This window comes from Rhagoletis pomonella, unplaced genomic scaffold (assembly GCF_013731165.1).
Source record: "Rhagoletis pomonella isolate Grant_MI unplaced genomic scaffold, Rhpom_1.0 Rhpom_scaffold_00010, whole genome shotgun sequence".
Taxonomy (NCBI): domain Eukaryota; kingdom Metazoa; phylum Arthropoda; class Insecta; order Diptera; family Tephritidae; genus Rhagoletis; species Rhagoletis pomonella.
This window is the reverse complement of record NW_023458564.1, coordinates 31,718,436-31,740,386: the sequence shown is the minus strand read 5'-3', so window position 1 is coordinate 31,740,386 and position 21,951 is coordinate 31,718,436. Positions and strand designations below refer to the sequence as shown.

The window sequence follows — 21,951 nt, the reverse complement described above, 5'->3', positions numbered from 1 at the left end:
AAAGAAACCGGACATTCTGGGTGTAACACCCAAACTGTTTTTACGTGGCGAGATATGTAGATCTATTATTCAAAGCAATTAGTTTACATTCATATGGCATAGATACCACTTATATGTATGTGTACATAAATACATACATACATACATAAATATATGCAAAGAAACTCTTGGTGGGCATCTTTATTGTCGGCCTACAAGTTTCCGCATGGTAATTGAAGAGGCAAAGATAAAAAATCATCTTTTGTACGCTGTTTACAACATTGGCGACGATAATAAGCATCGAAATTTTACGACATTTTCATTTCACAAACCGTAAAGGGAAAAAAGAAAAATAAATATGGTAATTTTCAGAACTTATCTCCGCTTATTGCATGTGTAAACAAAAATATGCCGAAAAGAGCCACCAGCAACAGGAGTGAAATAAACATGCGCCTAACATAAAACAATAATATGACTTTAGTATCTTAGATGGTTTGTATTTACATATCTGCTCATCCTTCGAACAAATACAAGTAAGTATAGGCACCTTTTAGAAACCGCTTGTAACGGCAATCCAGCATGAATATCGCATGTCGATTTCCGTCAATTCCCAAAACAATGTCGTAAAAATGTGACTTCTAACAAATTTAATGGTCTTTCTCTTCTTTCTTTGATACTTGTGCACTTTGTACATGCTTTCTTTTCAATTACACATACCCTGCCGATGCAGATTGGAAAGTCGAAAGACACTGCGCTGCAGCCGTGTCTGCATAGGCCGCCTGCAGGCTCCAGCTTCGCACGAATTCAACTTAAAAAGTCGTAAACGGGTTTACGCCGTCGCCATCAAAAGCAATTGATATACGAGCTCACATGTAGGTATGGAAATATGCATGTACATATGTACATACATACATATGAATCCACGGGAATATGTCTGTCCGAGCGCACATTATTTAGGTCTACATATAGATATGTACTTAGTTACTGGATTCATAAACCGTCTGTTACTTTATGTTGTATAAGTCTCATTGTGTATCTTTACTAAACATATGTATGTATGCATTTTATGTATATTTGTACATGTGTATGTCCGCAGGCACCTTTGTCGAATATAAAGCATTAACTGTACATTTACTCCTTGAGGCATCATAAATCGAAGGATATTCTAGAGAGCATTATTTTAATACACTCCTACTCATGGCGGGCTTATCGGCCTGTCTGCTTGCTCTGCATGTAATTGTTTGAATAAAGAAATTAATATGCATTTATGTATACAAAAATATGCAAGGAATCATATTTAATCAAATAAATGGAAACAAGTAAAGAAGTATAAGTTGGGGCGAAACCGAAATTTATATACCCCACGCAGGTACCAAATATCATCGTTTTAATTTTCTCTCAACTACCTGTGCATGATAAACACCCCTGTTATTCCGATTTAAAACGTTTTCGATAATATGCTAGTGGTGCCACGCCCACTTATGATTATATGCGTATATCTTGGTAACCGCTCGACCAATTTCTCCCAAACTTGGTGCAGTTGTTGGACCAAATAGCTGAAAATTTTTAAAATCGGACAGTAACCACGCCCACATCCCATATAACGCTAACTTCGGGAAATACGAAATATTCGATAAATCAGTAAATACTAAAGCTAATTTTTTCAAAATTGATGCTTGCAATAATTCTTTACAGGAAATACGTTTATGATAAAATTTTGGAAAATGGGCGTAGCACCGCCCACTTATGATCACATACATATATGTATCTCGGTAACCGTTCTACCAATTTGTACCAAACTCGGTACGGTTATTGTGCTTGCCACATAAAAGCAAAAGGTTGAAAATTATTGGATTCAGATTAAAATTCGACACTTTTCATATAACGGCAAAATTCAGAAATGCTTGAAACTTCAATATTTCGAAATTTGAGGACGCTAATTTACTCAAAATTGATACTAACAACAATACCTTGAAAAGAAATAACATTATTTGGAGTTTTGGAAAATGGGCGGGATACCGCCCACATATGACTATATAAGTTTATCTCATTATGTCTAACTGAACGTTATATCGAAATTGTTTAAAATAGGGGTAAAAACACCCTTGCTTATCATATAGCGGCAGTTTTCGGAAAGGTGAAAAACATATATTCAATACTTGCACCGGGTATTTAATGTTCGGCTCCGCCCGAACTTATGCAGCGTTTTTGCTGCATTTAAAATGCAACATTTAGCACTTTCGAACATATGTTTTCGAAGAGCGTTCATGCTATAGCATTTAGCAAATGTACATTTACGCGAGTTCGAATTCGTATGCTTTTGACAAACAGCCGTGTTCCAGTCTCTTATTTAGATGCGTATATATTACGATCAATTCTCACGCAGAAGATAATGTGCAAAAACCCTACTGAAAAGGAAAAAATAAATTTTAAACCAAAAATTCAATACAAAAACTTGAATTGTTTTAACCATAAACGAACATTTGTTTGTGTATATATTTATTTGTCGGTGCATTCAATTAAAATTTCCTCACTTAATTAGGAAACAAACCAAACAGAGTTGATCACAAATTGATCCAGATTTCTATCAGTATCAAATCGATGTTGAATTTGCTTAACTTTAATTTATCCAAATATGTAATGCAAAATAAAAGAAATCTCGATCGGCGATCACTGAAACGCAGCTAGCAACTGTATACTCGAAAAAGCAATGTTGCCACTTTTTTCTCTTTAAACCATGTTCGAATCGTGGAAATTTTGGAAGATCACAGGGTTGCTTTTAGCATTTAGATTCTTAATGCAAAAATGTAGTTGCATTTAGTTGCATTTAGGTGACGAATTTTGTATGGATAAATGTACATTTAGAGTAGCATTTAGAGCTAAATGCGCTAAATGTGCTTTTACGCGTAAGCAAAAACAGCCTATTAGACTTCCTTACTTGTTTTATTTGGAAATAAAAAATATTTAGTAGTAGCTCAAAGTGTACACATACGCACTTTCCGTTTGAAGGAAAACACTTTAGTTCGACTTAATGAGGTAGAAATATTTCGCTGTTTATTTGTTCACAGTAACTCTCCAAATTCATTTTTATATATGTATACAGAGCTTAATTATTAAAAAGATTTCAAACTCGTATTGATTTCAAATTCGAACTACTTTTGATAAGGGCGCATGCGCGTAGACCGGCGTAGAACTAAACTCCATCTAACTTGGCATGATAATGGTAGGCGGCCGGGTGCGCTCAGGAATCCTTTTCGGAGTCGCCTCGACAACGCTACGGCCAAAGATTGCACGCACGGCCGCTGAAATAAGTTTAAGCGGCGGCTTAAACAGCAAACCCAATTGTTTATTTAACCATTTTTTAATACTTAAGAATTTTTTATTTATCTCCCCATTATATTTCCTGCCATTTACTAGGGGTTTTGACGGACCTATAAAATAGAGTTACTATGCTAAAATTGTTAAATAAAATGCATATTATTATTGGGAATCTTCCGAAGAGAAGCAGAGTTTTACGGTCGCAAAATATGGATTTTCAAGAATTCTATACCATTTCTATGAAAAGTTGTTTTTTCCCATATAAAATACCTGGAAAACTTTGAGCGCTTAGAGCGACCTCTAAATATTTTTTTGATGTCAAAATAAAAAAATAGGGGTCTAATTTTTTCGGTATAGAACAATCCTAGGGGCTGAGAGCATAAAAATTCCAACTATATGTGTGCAGAAATGACCGTTTGTAAATATTGGGAATTCACTTCGGATAATAATAAATATGTATAATCGGATATCTTAATACAAATTCTGAATATCCGTATATCTGAATATTCTGATCTAAAGAATAAAAAGCGCAGTTTCTCATCTGGGTAATTGGGCAAATTTGCACAGCGTGTTTCATTAGGACAATTTTGTATTTTGTGCAATTTCTGACATTTAATTAGTTCAGAAGTCTTTATTTAAAAAAGGTTGAACAATTTGAACTCAAATTTAAGTAAATATTCACCGCAGCCATTTCGGAAAAGCGGTGAGCACAAATCAAAACAATTAAAAGAGTCTAAGTTCGGGCGAAGCCGAACATTAAATACACGGAGCCCGTATTAAATATAGTTTTTTCACCTTTTCGAAAACTACCATTATATGGTAAGCAGGGTGGTTCTACCCCTATTTCAATGAAGATAGAATTAATGAGATGAGAATTTTCAAAAATTCCATAATAATGTTATTTCTTTTCAAGGGATTGTTGTTAGTATCAATTTTGAGTAAATTAGCGTCCTTAAATTTCGAAATATCGAAGTTTCAGCATTCCTGAAATTTACCATTATATGAAAAGTGGCCGTAATTTTAGTCCGATTTCAAACATTCTGAACGTGTTGCTTTTATGTGGCAAGTACTGTAATTGTACCAAGTAATACTTTTATTTTCCACCTAAATATCATTGTAAATATAAATTTTGAGTGAATAACCTTCAGTAAATAGCAAGGAATGAAACCGATTCAAAATAACGTTCCGGTTTGGGTTTCGGTTTTGCCAAGTGTTTCGGTTTCGGTTTTGGTTTCGTTCTTCAAAATTTATTTCGGTTTTGGTTTCGGTTTCGTTCCGGTTTCGGTTTTTCACAGAAATTTTGTTGATATTATTTAAATCACAATGTCTTAAACGTTGAGGAAAGAAAATCGAAAATTACAGTTCACTGATAATATCAACACTAGGTTCTTTCCCTAACAATCCGGACCGGATTTGGTAATTAGAGAATAAGAGAAACATTTTCTTTCAAAAATGGAACAAAGTTCAGAAGTACGGAAACGCAAAAACCCACATTTCGTGCCCACAAGTCGAGAAACAGCTGATTCACGTTGTTCTTGTTTTTGTCACTTATACCATGTTCTGACCGACATCGGAAACATGTTTTCGTTGCTAAAACTGGTTTTCGACCTAAAACTTGTGTTTTCGTCCATATAAAATCTGTTAAACGAAAACCAGTTTTCGCTGAAAACTACTTGAAAACTCACTTTCCACTCATTCCAATCGGTGTCTTCACTAGTTTTTTTACGATTATTTATCGAAGTGGAAGTCATATTTTATCATCTTTAATACGCCATATCGGATTTATTGTTAATTGCCTGGCCAAAGCAAAATAAGAATGAAAGTTAAAGGTTGTAAATGAAAAGAAAATGAAGGAAAAATGTTTTGGTTGTCGGTCAGAACATGGTATTAAATGCAAACACTTGGAAATTGAATTTTGGTTTCACAAATTTGATTTTAAGTACATAGATTGAAAATACATCAACAGGCCATTCACTTTTCCTTAAAAGCACCAAGTAAATGCAGGCAACATGTAAACACAATACAGCTGATATGCACTTTGACACTTTATCCATTTTTACTCGGAGAAAATTTCGGGCTGTTTCGGGCAGGAAGAAGAATACACTTACGATGGAATACGCTCGAATTTTCGCTCTCTATTACCCATTTTGTTGAGTACAGGCATGATTTCTGGGATATTTTGGGCACACGCGGGATCTCGCATTGCGTACGGGTAAGAAACTACTTAAATATAATTAATCGATTATCGATTCACAACAACAAAGTCATCAGAAGATTTTTGCGAAAAGTTACCTTGTCATACTTATTTACTACTTAACAAGAATTTTAGCAAAATGTTGCTGATTTTGGTTAAATAAATCATTTATTTCAAAGAAATTTTTATTTATTATTTTTGTAAATTTCTGGAAACCGATTGAAACCTGTGATTGAAATGGTTTCGGTATCGTTCCTTTTCAGGTCAAGATAACGGTTACGGTTTCGGTTTCGGTTTTGAAAAACGAAACGGTTTTAAACGGTTACGGTTTCGGTTTGGGTTTCGGTTTCATTCCTTGGTAAATAGCTACTAAAATAGCGCAGCTTTCCTGTTTCTGAAAACTAGCGTTATTTGCCAATACCATCCGTCCTTGGCGCAAAAGAAGTACAGTTTAATTAAGATATTTAAATTTTTAATCCAGTTATCGTGTGCACAGACGGACGGACGGACATGCAGTCACGGCTTAATCGATTTCTTTTTTCATCCTGAGCATTTATGTATACTGTATGTACCTGTCTATATCTATCTCGATTCGTTTGGGCTGTTACAAACTAGGGATGGGTAGTGGGGGATTGAAATTCGATTTTTTCCGAATTTCGAACATTGCACAACCATTCGATTATTTGATTCCAAATTTTGTGGTGCAAATTCGATTTAATTCGAATTTTTTTGAATTTTCCAAAAACTTTTTAATTGAAACTTCTTAATCGAGTTCGGAGCTGTTTGCGTTAAATATTTAACACCAAGTCATAAAATCTGTATCGTTCGTTCAATTTAAAAAAATTAGGTATCAAATTAAATGCTTTCCTTTGGGTCTGCAACATAGTCTTAGTGCTATTAAAAGCGTTGCCACAGGTTAGAAAATCAAATTCAAATAATCGCTTCCGCACCACTTTTACACCAAGTCATAAAATCTGTATCGTTCGTTCGATTTTTAAAAAGGAGGTAGGTGTCAAATGAAAGGGCTTGCCCTGTAGATGTGTAATATGGTTTTAGTTTTGTGTCATATGTAAGAAAATCAAAATCAAATTATTGAATAAGTTAAATAAATTACCCTAAGATGGGTATCAATCGAAATTGTTTTGAAAATTTTATTTTTTAATTACATGTTTGAAAAGTCGAATTTAGTTAAAGAAGTGTTGTGTGGGACAGCCGAAACCAGCCCGGACTTTGTTAACATTTTCTGAAAGTATACCCATCCAGTAATAGAACACTCGGTGGATTTTCAAAAGTTAGCTCGCATTTTTATTTCATGGCCTACTCAAGTTTTCATACCTCGGCCTAAGTAGTTTTCTAAAAAGTCGATAATAGTAAATGTCTGATAGTTAAAGTAAATGCCTGAGCGAAATTAAAGGTTAAGACATACATATATAATAAAATTTCATGGGAAATATTTTCGTAGAACATTCTAACCCATTAGCTCCCGCCTAAAAGGGTTATTTTGACCCTTACTTCAAAAAATTCCACAAAAAACAAATTTGGAAGGTCGTTAGAGGATTGATAAATTCTAGAAAATTATTTTCCGGAAAATTTTACTAGGGGTCTTCTCAGGCAAAAGCTTCATGCCACCAACGTAAAAGCCTCTAAACATTTAAAATAAAAAATCTACAAACAAACTGGTTTTTTACAAAAAAATTTTAAATTTGAGTTTGGAATAACAGTTCCTTCTTGGCACAGATTTTTTGTCCCGATGCATCAGATCGAAAAACATGTATTTTTTTACTTGCATCCCTAAGACAAATGGAGTGCCACACACAGTGATGGCAAACTTAGTCAGAAAGAAGAAAGTTGAAGAGTTGATTTTTTTGGAAATAAAGATGAAATTCGAATTTTTCTAGAAAAACTCGATTTTATCCGAATTTTAGCAGCACAAAGTTCGATTTCAAAAATTCGCCATTTGGGAGCTAAAATTCGATTAGAATTCGAATATCGAAGCTTCGAATATCGAATTTACCCATCCCAATTACAAACAACCATTATGTGAGCAAAGTTATAATACCCTAGTGCACAAGTGCGCTCGGGTATAAAAAATGTAATATACCACGTTTCTATAAATGGACTATAAAATAGCAAATAATTTTTCGCGGTCCCATAGTATTTGGATCTTTCTTTACGAAACTAACAATAATCATGATAATCGTGAGAACTAAAGGTTTGGCATTTTCCCTGCCACTATGTGCTTGGAAATCGTTTATTTTTCAAATTAAAGCTATTGAATGCAAGAACACAATTGGTTTTGAGCTAGTTCGTGTTAGGGTGTTACCGGAATTTATGGAGATATATTTTACTCAATCTTTTCGCTTCATTAATAACTGTTGGCTTGAGTAGATCCTTGTGGTGGTTGGCATTTCTAAGGTACCACAGGGCTCCAGTAATCAATCGGAGGACTTTACACCGTAGTCTTTGGAGTTTTTCTATATTTGATGGCTTAACATTTCAATTCCGAGCGTCCAAAGCGGTTTAAGCATCGCTTTATTATATGTAATAGAATTTTGTGTTCAAGCGATAGCGGAGATTTCGGGTTCACCATCCAGTTTAATTTATACAGTTTTAGTTTAATAGTTGGGACTTTCGCATCAATGTGTTTACTCCACGTAAGCCGCTTATCCAAATGTATACCAAGATACTTAATGTTGTCTTATAGGGGAACAACTTAATTGTTTATTTTGATAGGGGGACTCATTTGGTTTCTTTAGCTTTTTCTCTAAATTTTGGTAGCCACAGCTCGAGGGTATGAGTGCATAAAATTGCAGTGTCGTCGGCGAACATTGAAATTGTTGTCTGATTTGAGGTTGGCATGTCAGATGTACAAAGTGAATACAGTACTTGGCCTAGAACACTGCCTGGGGGGACACCCGAATTTATTTTGAAAGAGAGTCTTTCTGCTTTACCACGAATTCTTGGTTTGAGAGGAAGTTTTTCAATAACAGATGTGTGCTTTCCATCGTTGTTTTTTTGTGAATAAAGCAAATGTGCCAAAGTTTATCAAGTGCCTGGGAAATGCCTAGGAACAGGGCAATGCAAAGTGTTTTTTTTCACGAAGGATTCTTGTATGAGGGAGACAATACGGTGAACTTTTTCAACAGTACTGTGATTTTCTCTGAATCCAAACTGGTGGTGGGGAATTATGTTCGATTCGTTAATGGCTGGAGTGATTTTATTTTTTTTTACTTTTCTACTAACGTTGATAGTATTGGCAGAATACTAGTCGGTCTCTAAGATGCGACCTGGAAGGGATATTCGTCCCAATTTCCACGCTTTTGGAAAGCAACCAGTCCGACAAACCGCATTATATAAATAAGTGTAAAGCATTGGAGAGTTCCTTTATCATTTTGGGGGTTATTTTATCACATCCCGGTGCCTTCTTTATCTCTAATTCGTTTATGGATGTGGTAACATCTTTAAATGTAAATTTTATTGGGCTTGCTGATTGTTTAGTAGTTGTACTGGCATATCTACGGATACGATGGACTGATTTGGGGTAAATACATAAATACATTTTGCAAGTATTGCGCAAATACACAACCTTTTTTTCATTATCATATCGCGACCAGTCACCATTGACTAAACGTATTGGGGATTCACGTTGGGTCGGGCGTTTGAGTTCTTTTGTTGTCTTCCATATGGAGTAGTCAGTTTGCTCTGTGGAAGCCATGTTATTAAAGAAATCTTTAAGATTCTTTTCCTTCTGTTCTTTAAGGGCACATTTAAGTTTTTTGTGCATTCAGAAAGTATTTTTTTTTACTTTGGCAATCGGCGTTGTTGTCAGAGTCTCCTTTCTTATTGAGTAAGGTTTCTATGCACTCATTGTTATCCTTTTGGGTAAGGACCTTTTTTAGTTTTTATTAAACTGACATGGGTTTGCTTCATGTATATAATTAGTTAATTTATTGATTTGCTCATTTCATTTCAGTCTCATCTGGACTTAAACTTTCATATTTCTATGCCGATTTTATTTTTAAGGTGCCAATGATTTAGCTGCCTTCTGCGTTGGTCGCAGTATCATTATTTGTCTGTATGTATATGTAAATATGTATGTACTTTAATATATCTATACATACATATGTATGTAGTTCATCCATATCTACATGTGCAGATAATTTGCAATCATTTGTACAGCTAAATAAATACACAACAATTAACACTTTCGGTCTACAGCTCACATACGGGCAAATCTCCGGAACCGTGTGTTTTTGTGTCACTCACCTTTAAATTAATTTTATTAATGTAATTTTACTTTTTATAAAAAACTTGGGCGATTTTTATAACAAACGTGACGAGTTTTTGTAACTTATTTAATTTTTTTTATTTTAATAATCTCATTTAAATTTTTATAAACAATCAAAATAATTAAAATAACCACTTTGACGTGTCACTTTGGGAACCTTTTGTACGTTTTTTGAGTATAAATTTTTCAGCGCAAAACGGGGACATTCAAAAATTATGTCAAATAGTCAATGTAATAATGGAAAATGCATTAGGCTGAGAAAAATATGTGCTCCTCATTGGAAATAAACTGTAACAATTTGATATCTGTCACTCGTAATTATCAAAAAAGTTATATCTTAAGTTCTTTTTCATTTTGCACTTTCAGCGATTACTAAATTGTTCTCATTTGTTTACATACATAATAATTACACATTAAAGAATAAAATAAGACCTTATACCGTTGTGTGCCTTTCAAAATATTGAAAATATAACAAATATTGTCTGAATAGGTCTTTGAGTAATGGCTTCAAATTTCTCATTTTTTTGATAGCACACTGACAGACTAAAACATAAAAGGTTTGCATTAAGCGTGATCGTTAGATAACATTCTTCACAAAGTTCGTTGAAAATAATAAATACGCAAAATTCTAAAATACGACCATGAATATATGTGCGAGTATGTAAAGGATTTTCAGATCTTTGGGTAGGGCGGTTAACGAATTTTTAAATCTGATGACATGATATTTTTAATGGATCTTAAGCGAAAATTTGTTTTTCGTAAATTTTTTTGGAAACTAGGCGTGGTCCGCCCACTTATGTCAAATATTTGTATCTCGAAAATTTCCTCACCAATCTGTACCAAATTCGATATACACATTGCGCCTGACCTTATTAAATACCGTCTTGAAAATTTTTGAAATCGCACAAAACCCGCGCCCTCTAGCAGTATCGCTAACATTGAGTTTTTAAAAATTATCGTTTTTTACTTATAACTCTTTAAGCATTTGAAAAAAATTAATCACACAATAATTTAATGCTTCCTCAATGAATGTAAATATGTGCCAGCAAGTGCATTCTAATGGCAAAGTAGTATATGCAACTATACTAATCTTATTTATTTATATTTTAAACGGAAACTTCCCAATGTTAACACTTGCAATCTTTGCGTTAACTTTGCAATCAATATTTACGTATCTAAGCTGCGTGCAAAGAAAAGACATTCTCACTAGTCTTCTGATATCTGCATGTATGTATGTATGCACATACTATACAAACAATCCAGGTATGGAAAAGTACGCACAATTGGGCTATTTTACGCCTTTTTTAGGTTAGTTAGGTTAGGTTGAAGTGGTTGCCAGTGACCCCTCCAGCACACACAGGCCCTTAGGCTGTGGGCCCGTTGTGATACCACGCATATTGTTAGGACCCTTCTACTCAAACCATCGTGCGGATTTCGCGAAACCCAGAAGTTGCCGTATGCCTACCTCGGCTAGGTCGGTTAGGTCTTCAAATAATCTTCAACCCATAAACTTTCGTCTTCTTCTACAATTCTACAAGGCTTCTGGCTCTTCTTCATTACTGCAACTTCTGCAGAAGTTGTTATGGGGGACCCCTAACCACTCCGCGTGCCTTCCGATAGCAACATGGCCTGTTAGCAGACCCACAGCTGCGGCTAGATCTTCTCTGCTCAGCATGAGGAGATCTTTCGAGCGATTTTTGTCCCATTTAACCATGTTAGCTTGGTATTGCTGCAAGTGGTTAAACTAGCCCACCTGTCTCTTGCTAGTTTAAGAGGTCGATCCCTTAGATTGAGCTTGTAGGTAGCGAGCGGCGTGCCTGATCCCTCCCAGGCCTGCGAAAGTGGAGCGGATGTGCCCTCTCTTGCAAGTTCGTCTACCGTTTCATTTCCTGGTATGTTATGGTGCCCCGGAACCTATACCAAGTGAAGCGCAGACTGCTCAGCCATCTCGTTTAGAGATCTGCGATAGTCCGCTACGGATTTTGAACTGCGTGACCGAGTCGTCCGCTTTGAGTGCGGCCTGAATGTCTGAATCAGTGTTCCCGCGAATCATTTTTAGCGGTAGCCAAATTCCTTTAAAAAAAGGGCTAAAAAAGAGCTAAAAAAGTTGTTGTGGCTAAAAATGGTAGCCAAATTTTTTACTTACATATACATATATACGTATACATGCAAATATTTTCAATAAGTAATGGTATAGAAAAACAATGAAGTGTGGAAAAAAAGCTAATATTTTATCCAACCAAAAACCTTTTTGTATAAAAGGGGAAATATACGACACCAGCTTGCTGGCTCAACCAAGTGATTGTACCATCAGGCTCGAAGCATATAACTTACCAGCATGCTGGCACAATATTTATTTCTTTATAAATGAGGTCGAGAAAAGATCGAAATGATTAGAGCCGAAATTTCATAATTTTTCTACCATTTTGTTAAACATTGCTTTTTTTTTAATTCACAACTGCAATATCTTCCACAAACACGGCTTTGACCCATATAGGGTAAGAAATTTCCGCCAAAATACTTTTTACTTTAATTTTTTAATTTAGCTAATTTTACCACTCACGACACCAGCATGCTGGTACAATCATCAAATTTTCAAATAGTATTTGAAGTCACACCAGCAGCTGGTACAATCACACCACAAGAATATACACATATTAAGGGCCGTAAACTTATCTACTTTAAACTATAGTAGTATAAAAACGTAAGGAACATACAATACATATATGTATATACATATATCAGTCATTCTTATGCCGAATTTCCACTAGGCATTGAAATGACAAAAAATGTCTGCCATGTGGAAATGATCTTAATGATTATTTTTTTAATGTAATGACACGATTATTTTTTAATGACCGACTTTGTCATTTGTCATTTCTGCCATTTAATGCCTAGTGGAAATCCAGCATTAGTTTAAAAATTCATCTCTTACATAGATGAATAAAAAAATATGGGCCAAATTAAGCATATACAAGTTTTTCATGCAGGTATGAGTAAATTCTAAAAAGGGTTAAAAAAAGGGCTAGGGTCAATTTTAAATTTATGGGGCCAAAAAACGTATGTGGTAGCTAAATCTAGCCACCAAAGGGCTAAAACGGCAACACTGGTCTGAACAGATGAAGGTATCGTTAAATATGATGACTTCTCTTGTACGTAGGTGTTCAACCGCTTAGTGTATAGCAGCGAAATCAGCTTGAAAGATGCTGGAGTGGTTGGGTAAGCGCAATGATATTTCCAGCTTCAGCCGCGCTTAGAAGACAGCCCCCAGCTACGCCCAATCGCCCCCTTATAGCTGTAGAGGGCTACTGTCGTTTTTTTTTAACGCGCTCTTGTATATTTTGTGCCCAGTTCAGCTTTTTGTCCGGTGCTACGCCTAGATATTTTTCGGACTCCCCTAGCTTCAGAATCTTATTGCCTATGGAAGGGAGCTGAAGTGAGAGGATTTTGTACTTTCTGCTAAAAAGAACCAGGTCAGGATAATACCAAGGCTTTCCTCCTAGGTCCGCCTTTCGATTAACCTTAGTCTGTCCTGTATAATGTCACACAGTTTGTGGAAATTTTCCACTCACAACCACCGCAAGATCGTCAGCATACGCAATAACCTTACTCAATTTCTGTCATATTGGAGAACTTACCCTGCAGTGAAACCCAAACCAGTTAGAAAAAATACTAGTATGTGCCTACCAGTTCGACATTTTCGAAGAACTTAAGCGTTCAGCGACATCTGCCTTTGAATTGCCAAAGCCTAAAATAAAACGCAATTAATTGCTTTTCTTACAAATGTCGGCTGTGTCGTCACGTGAAGACTACTTGTTCTGGTTCTGGGATCGCAGGTTCGAGGCCGCTAGGAGGTGGTTAAGATTTTTAAAGTTAGATCAATGTAAGTAGGAATAATTATTTCAATTTAAATATAAATAACAAACTTAGAAATCTAGTTGCATTACAAAAAAAAAGAAACAAATATATGTGCCATAAAAAATAGATAAAAAAAAATATATTTTTTTAATTAAATTTAAGAATAACAAAAAAAACTTAAATAAAAAATATAAATAAAAGAAATATTATAAAAAAAATAAAATAAAAAAATGTTCCCTGCGCCAGGGCTTGAACCGGGTACCTCAGGCATACCACGCGAGTGCTTTGCTCTGTCGGCCATTGCGACTGTTGGAGCGCCGCGAGCAAAAAGGCATACTTAATGCTTTTCATGGGGGATGAATTGGCAGACTGTCTCATCAACTGGTATGATGCTACTAGTATTTCTACTAGTAGATGCTGATGCATAGCCTGACAATTGACATCTCGTAGGACATCGCAATGTTAAAAATACCAGTCGCTAACATTGAAAAAGGATAGAACGTGAACTAATTGGGCTGAAACGCAAACTGGTAGAATTCTAGTTCACAACTAGTAGCTTTCCCTGCAGGGTACAAACTGCCTCTTTGTAATGCAATAGCAGACTAACTCGTATCTCTACCATGGTTGCCACTCGCCAACATTTTTTTCTACCAAAATCTCTGAAAAGAAGTTACCAAATGCTACCAAATCTTCAATACCAAAATCTTCACTTTACTGAGAGAAAAATATACTGAATAAAACTGCTATATTTCATAACAAATGTGTATATACTTACAGCCCGATTCTGTGCACTTAATAAATTCAATATTTTTATAAATTGTCAATTTTCGATTATTTATCAAAAAACAAAACACAGCAAAGAAGTTTAAATCTATTTTCTTGATAAATTATCAAGATTGAAAATGCTATTGACAATTATAATAATTTTTTTTATTAGAAGATATTTTTCTATCAATTAATTACTGCATGTGCCGGTATTCTCGTTTCCGTTGTTGGTGTTTCCGACACGGTAGGAGTATGATGTAATGTGGAACGATTTTTCGTTATCTTTTGGCAAATTTAGTTTGGAGACAAACCGGTTTCGGCGTTGTGCCATCTTCAGTGTCATTTTTCGTTCGGAATGTGCCGATATTTGAACCTGCGACTCACGGAATAATAGCACCGGCATACAAAAAAAGTGGCGGGTGCTTTTAACCGAAATTTCGAGCTATTTTTGCGGTTTTTTCATAATTTACTGTACGTGTCAAACGGACCTCAGATTCGGATTCTGTGGGTCGAAATACATGACGGTAGGTGGGACTGGTAAAAAGCACGCGAATTTTTTTTTTGTGCCGGAATAATCAAAACGATTTGTGGACCTTACCAAAAATTGCCAGATGGCCGAATTTTTATACCATTTTTACTGTAGAATTCAAAATGTATCGCAAACATTCGAAAGCTGTTTCAGAAGTGCAACCAGTGGTGCTGCCACTTTAATTCAAATATTTCCAGTATTCGAAAATGAGATGGCTCTAATTTTATCGAAGCAAAATTTGTAGAAGTGTCAGTAGTGCTGCCACTGAAACTCGAAGGGTTTTTATAATTACGCACAGGCAAAACATACTTCATTTATTTCTAGTAATGCAAATAGATGTTTGGATGCAAAAGTTTCCAAAATAAAATAAAAGTTACCAAGTTACCAAATCGTTTAAAAGTTACCAATTTTGGTAGAAAGTAACCTATTGTGGCAACCATGATCTCTACACCAGTTTATTGTAACCCGATCATTGCTCGTGTTTTAACGAACGCTGCTTATTGGGCTGTGTTGCTAAGTGGTAGGTACTTCATGGGGTAATCCCTAGGAGTAGTTTTGTGTTGCTCTGATGTAATGCAGAGCTGGGGTATATAGTACTGCCCTAGGACGTCGTAATGTTAATTGGATCATATTTTTTATATGCATTGCGGTTAATATTGGAATACTCCTTGACCCTTGGGCAGTACGCTTTACATGCGTGCATGGAGTATTCGCGATTTTTGCAGCGAAGATATGCACAAACTTGCATACGTACGTATGTTTGTACATATGTATGTATATATATGCGCTTATATGTATGTATGTATGTATGTATGCACTACCCATACACTCTTGTGACCAAAATCCGAAATTCTTCATTCTTAGTTCTTCATTATACAAACAAATGAATGCGTTTATTTTAAAATATTTGTTCAGCCAATGTTTTTGTTTTTTGTCAAGATGTTTTTACAATAATTAAAACTAGATGTGCCCGATTTTAGTGACAGCGGTAGTAGATAGAATCTTATCAACGACGTGCTCCAACAACCTTCCTTCCTGTCGCATCTACACAGCACATATGCCATAAAAGAAGCCCCTACATGTGAAAAAAACAACGAAAACAAAGGTAATAGTAAAAAAATCACAGAAGCGGAACGATAACAATTCCGCTGACACACAACAAACAAAACCCGGAACGACAAATGTGGACAGAGTGTACGGGAGATTGTGACAACACACAATGCAAATGCTAACATACGAATCTACAAACTTATACACACATAACTACAGGCATATTTGTATGCACACTCCTCTTTGACACTGTCTAAAAGAAACAGAAATGATATGTTGTTGATAGACTTAGAAATGCCCCTGTCCTCAGCGCGGACTAACGTGAAACCAACATATCGATGGTCTTTTTAAAAATCGATTGTGGAAAATTTAATCGCGCTCTCATACAATAAACACACAGAGTCTTACAATGAGAAAACACTATCAAAATACCAATGTATTGGCGTGTAAACAAACTGTCGATCAAAGGTGGATAATCCGCTCAATCGTATGCATGGCACTATGTACATATGTACATACATACATACATACAAGGGAAGGGGCTGTGGCATGAAAATGTCTTAACACACACCGCTAAGTGCGCCCGCAAAGTGATCGACATGATCACTCCACACCTAAGCACGCGTCACTAGCACCCAAACAAATGCACTAAACATATATAGCAACTATTTTTAGTTCGAGCGCACATCAAGAGTGTTTCGTCAAGGGATCAGCAGCGTTGTGCTGTCGAACCATTGGCAAATGCTCATACATACTCATATATGTAAGTGCCGTATGTCTGGAACATGGAGTGACATTCTAAACACCCGCACTGATTATGATAAATATTGACGACACACGCCATTGACAGCAAATTACCCGAAATTCTCACACATTCTTGCATTTTGTTGCGTTCGAAAGACATTGTTGCGACGTGACCTTTTGTGGCGATTAAAAAGCTGTTAACGAGCCACCACACTCGTTAATGGCGATTTATGCGATTTTTGACACTACTTTGTTGAGGTTTACGTTTTTGATGAGAGGGCAACATAAAATTTACACCCCAAAAGCACGATCAAATTCAAAGAATTGTGCAGTTGGACGCTCTGAAAGGGGGGCCATCAACTCACGGCTGACTTGTTTACTTGTTAATTGGTGTAAAGAGTTTAAAATATTTTTATTCATGGTGCCTATAATTTTGTATACGGAAATCTCTACGTTGGCCAACAAATAAACCAAATAAAGCCGATCATAAAAATTAGAAATGCCTTAGAAGTAAAAGCGAATAAGTTTCTACATTGAACGCAAATTATTAGGGACACGAATTTCGATACGATACGATACCATATCGATACCTTTTTCATTCGATACCGATATTTTCTGCTCGATAGTTTTAAAACGATATTTTTTGGAATCGAGTACCAGAACCCTAGTATCGTATCGAATGTCATAAACTCACATTCCAACACTGAGGGAAAAAAATTTTAGAATAAAAAAAAACGTGCTAAATTGAAAAAATACGCATATGAAAGAGCACCAACCCAACTCGTTTTAAATTTGAGTATATACGTTATCAAATATGTGGTTGTGAAGTGCACAGATGCTTTTACGTAATGAAGAAGAAAAATAAATAAATTTTATGTTCCGTCTGATGGTAATTCAACCCGGACCCTCTTGGACGCAACCAATTGTATCAAGCGGCTTTGCACACTCAGCTAGAGCCATACATGTAAAGGTGTTTTCAAATGTTGAGTTTGAATCAACATCACAGCGCGCGATTAGTGCATTATGTGTTGTCACCGCTGTGCATGCTTTGTATACATATACTTTCTTAATTACATATGAAAAAGCATCCGAGACGTGCAAAACGCCATCCGTGTAGTGAAAAATGCTTCATTTTAATACGGGCGTATTTGAATTGAATATTTCCATTATATGTATGTAGTGTATGTATAATGGAAAAATCCATTTTGTTAAGACTTTTCATTTGATTTAAATACGAACATTTTTAAACGGTAATCAAATAAAAAAATGTTATTCTTACAACGCGCTTTTTTTCTCAGTGAAGGATAATGGTATTTACAGCTCAACCTAATATTACCGGCGAGAGTTTTTCTACGTACGCACGCAAGTTTTTCTCATTTGATAAGCCCAAATCAATTTGCGTGCGTGATTTCTCAGAGTTGCATTTCTGTCAAATTTACAGAAGTTTGCCGAGAAAGTTTTGAATTCATAGTCGCGCCAAAATGGCAATTGAGCATAAACGTCAAATCGAAATGTCACGCAAGACAAATCTTGGAATTTGAGTTAGCTTTTTACGCACGCATATAAGGTTGGCCTGTAACAATTCTTCCCGATATTAATTGGGCAGAGACACTCTTACTTGTTTGAAGCATTTTTGTTCCAGCTGAATCGGACGATATCATTTTTGTAGGCCTGGGGGCAGATGTAATCAGTTAGCGACAATTTTCGAATCGGCATCGGTTTTTTTGACGTATGATATGAAATATTTTTACGTCAACAAGTGCGATATCGAGCCGAAACTTGTCGCTAACTGGTTTTTTGTGTTCCCGTACTTTTGGATTATGTTCCATTTTTGAGAGCAAACTTTTCGCTTATTTTCTAATTACCGGATCCGGTCCGGATTGTTGGGAAAGAACCTAATATTGAATTTAAATTTATTTTGGAACGAATTTCCGTCATCTCTTGTCAAGCTTGGTTTGCAGATAAAGAGGTTTCGGAGTTGTGCCATCTTCAGTGTCATTTTTCGAAAAGATGGCACAACGCCGAAACCGGTTTACCAACCAACTTAACAAGGGATGACGGAAATTCGTTCCAAAATAAATCATCTTACCACCCTGTCGCAGACCTGTTAAATAATGATTAATAATCATAATGATTATTAAATAAATCATGTTTTTTTTTGGTAAACCATTTAATGATTAAATGCGATTATTTGCACCTTTTTAATGATTAATAACACTGGTCGACGGCCAAAATTTACCAGAGACGCCGTTATGAAATTCGTATGTAAAATCACCCCCTGATTCCGAAAATCAAGGTTATTTTTAATTTTATGGTACCGTTTTTGAGATATTTGCAATTTACCGTTTTTGCAAAAAAAAAAAATTGGGTCCACTTAATCATATATATCTCAAGAACGAATTAAGCAATTCCAAAACGGTTTGAAGCTTTTAAATGGTAATAAAATTTTCTATAAGCTATAACTTTTTGCTAGGCCCTGTAGATTCAAAGATAACGACCAATCATTACCGATTTTTTCAATTTTTTTTGTAAAATTATAAAAAAAATTGTACTTTGCGGGGAAGGATCTCGAAAACCTTTTATTTTTTTGCAGATTTTTTTTTTCTCCCTAAGCTCTGTTATATTACAAAAAAAATAAGGTATCATCGAAGAAAATCGATGCAAAACTACGTAAGTTATAAGCGATCAAATAAAAATACCCAGGTTGCGCAATTTCAACGTATACCTCAAAACGTATGTATGGTATAAAGAAGAGTGAAATATCTAGCTATGCTCTGTTTCTATTGAGTTAAAAGTTCAATTTATGAATGAAATTACCCATATTTTTAACTTTTTTTTTAAATTTATTTATGTTTATACTATATTCTAACAATCTTTATCTTAATTTGATTTTACTATGTTGTCGAAATAATTATGTGTTCTACTTTGACGCTTACTCAGTTTAGGATCGGTTTCTCTTATGAGAAACCAGCAGTAATCACCCATCATTGCGACGTCCCAGAATCCTTGATATCGATTCTCAATTAATTTCATTTGCTGATGAAACCTTTCGCCATGTTCATCACTTTCGTCGCCAAGATTTGCCGGAAAAAAGCTCAAATGTGAGTGGAGAAAGTGAATTTTTAAAGACATATTTACGCCCATTTTCGCATAATTATTGATTAGGTCGTTCACTATCTGCTCGTAATTAGGGCTTTTGTGTCTACCGAGAAAAGAAGCAACGACCTTTTCAAAGGATTCCCACGCTGCTGCCTCAACTGATGAGAGTAGTCCTTTGAATTGATTATTGTTGATCAACTTTCTTATTTGTGGTCCAACAAAAATACCTTCCTTTATCTTGGCTTGAGAAATATCTGGAAAAACTGTTTTCAAATAGTCGAATGCTTCGCCTTCTTTGTCCAAAGCCTTAACAAAGTTTTTAATGAGACCGAGCTTGATGTGTAAGGGTGGAAGTATGATTTTCTCTTTCTTGACAAGAGGGGTGTATTTGATGTTATCCACACCAACGGTAAACTCGACTCTTTCCGGCCAATCCTTTCTGACGTAGTGGTCCTTACGAGCTCGGCTATCCCACTTGCAGAGGAAGCAGCAGTGCTTGGTGTAGCCACTTTGTAGACCGCATAGCATTGCAACGACTTTGAGATCAGAACATATTTTCCAATCATGCTCTTCATATTTGATAAATTTGAGTATTTTTTGCATTTCCTCGTAGGTTTCCTTTGTATTTACTGCATGTGCAATCGGGATAGAAGGCTTTTTGTTACCAATATGCAATAATACAGCCTTCAAACTCAGTTTATTGCCGTCTATGAACAATCGCCACTCTTTTGAATCATATGTTTGACCAAACTCTTTGAATAAACCAGGGATGTCGTTGCAGTAGCATATACTGTCTTTCTTGGTATAGTGTTTGGAAAATGGTTCGTGACGAGTTCTACTATATGTCACCTTAACATCGGATGACACAAATTTAAATTGTTGCATACGAGAAGTGTGGATCTCGGCCTTTTCCTTGGATAGTTCCAAATCTCTTATCCAATCATTAAGTTGTGCTTGTGACAGAACGTTTCTTTCGTTTTCCATGCGAAATTCAGTACAACTTGATCCCCCGCACTCAGATGTTACTGTTGACAATGGAACTGGATCCGCAACTGCCGTTGAATGTAGTACTGGTAATGTCACTGTAGGTACGCTAGCATAGGTTACTCCTCTTGATCTTCCAACGCCAAGTACTTTTGTTTGACAAATATAACACTCTATTGAATGGCAAGTAGGTTCTCTCCATATCATTGGTGTATCAAATTTTGTTTGTTCTCCTGATTCCCACTGAATCAATTCTACTCGACACGATGTACACAAAGTGTTCGGTGTCCATGGTTTTTCAGCATTTTTAGGCTCAATTCCAAAATACTTGGAGTATAAAGTTTTGATATGATCTGAGAACAATCGTCGTCGCCTTATGATAGTATATTGGCCACACATGAAACAGAACATATCTGGATCCTTATTACACTCAAATTCTCGCGTCCTTTTACTCATTTTATTTTTTTAATAAATCACGGTTTTGAAATTAGACTTATGAACTGAACTATCTCCGGCGAGCCTTGAAGATGTTATGAAGTTTCAAAGCGCATTAACTCATATTTATACTCGGAACAAGAATAAAATTGAAAAAATCAAATCTTACCTAGACAGAAAGGTTCCTTTTTATAACAAGCCGGGAAAAGAAAATACTACCTGTTTTAGATGTAGGCTTTAGAAATTTTCTGTGTCTAATAATTTTGAAAATCTACCTGCATACTTACCCATAACTGACGGAAATACATGTTTATAACTACATGCCTACAGCAGGTTTCGAACCCAACCACTCTTCCTTTCGATGCAACCACTCTACCTACTATAATACAATTCGAGTATTAAAAGTACTATTTGATTTATTTAAAGAAAAAGTGTTATCATTGTTATGGTGTTATTCGTTTATCCGGATAATATCTCACTTGCACTTTATACCTTTAATATATGTATGTATGTATAGGTACATACATTGAAGTTGCGCAACCTGGGTATTTTTATTTGATCGCTTATAACTTACGTAGTTTTGCATCGATTTTCTTCGATGATAGCTTATTTTTTTTTGTAATACAACAGAGCTTAGGGAGAAAAAAAAAAATCTGCAAAAAAATAAAAGGTTTTCGAGATCCTTCCCCGCAAAGTACAATTTTTTTT

The 21,951-nt window shown here is 35.5% G+C and overlaps 1 protein-coding gene across 2 annotated transcripts in view; it reads right to left on the bottom strand.

The window, feature by feature from the left end:
• The window catches only part of LOC118746234 (ecdysone-induced protein 74EF-like), a 392,873-nt gene that overhangs the window by 192,825 nt on the left and 178,097 nt on the right, over nucleotides 1-21,951 (bottom strand). The window lies entirely within an intron of this gene.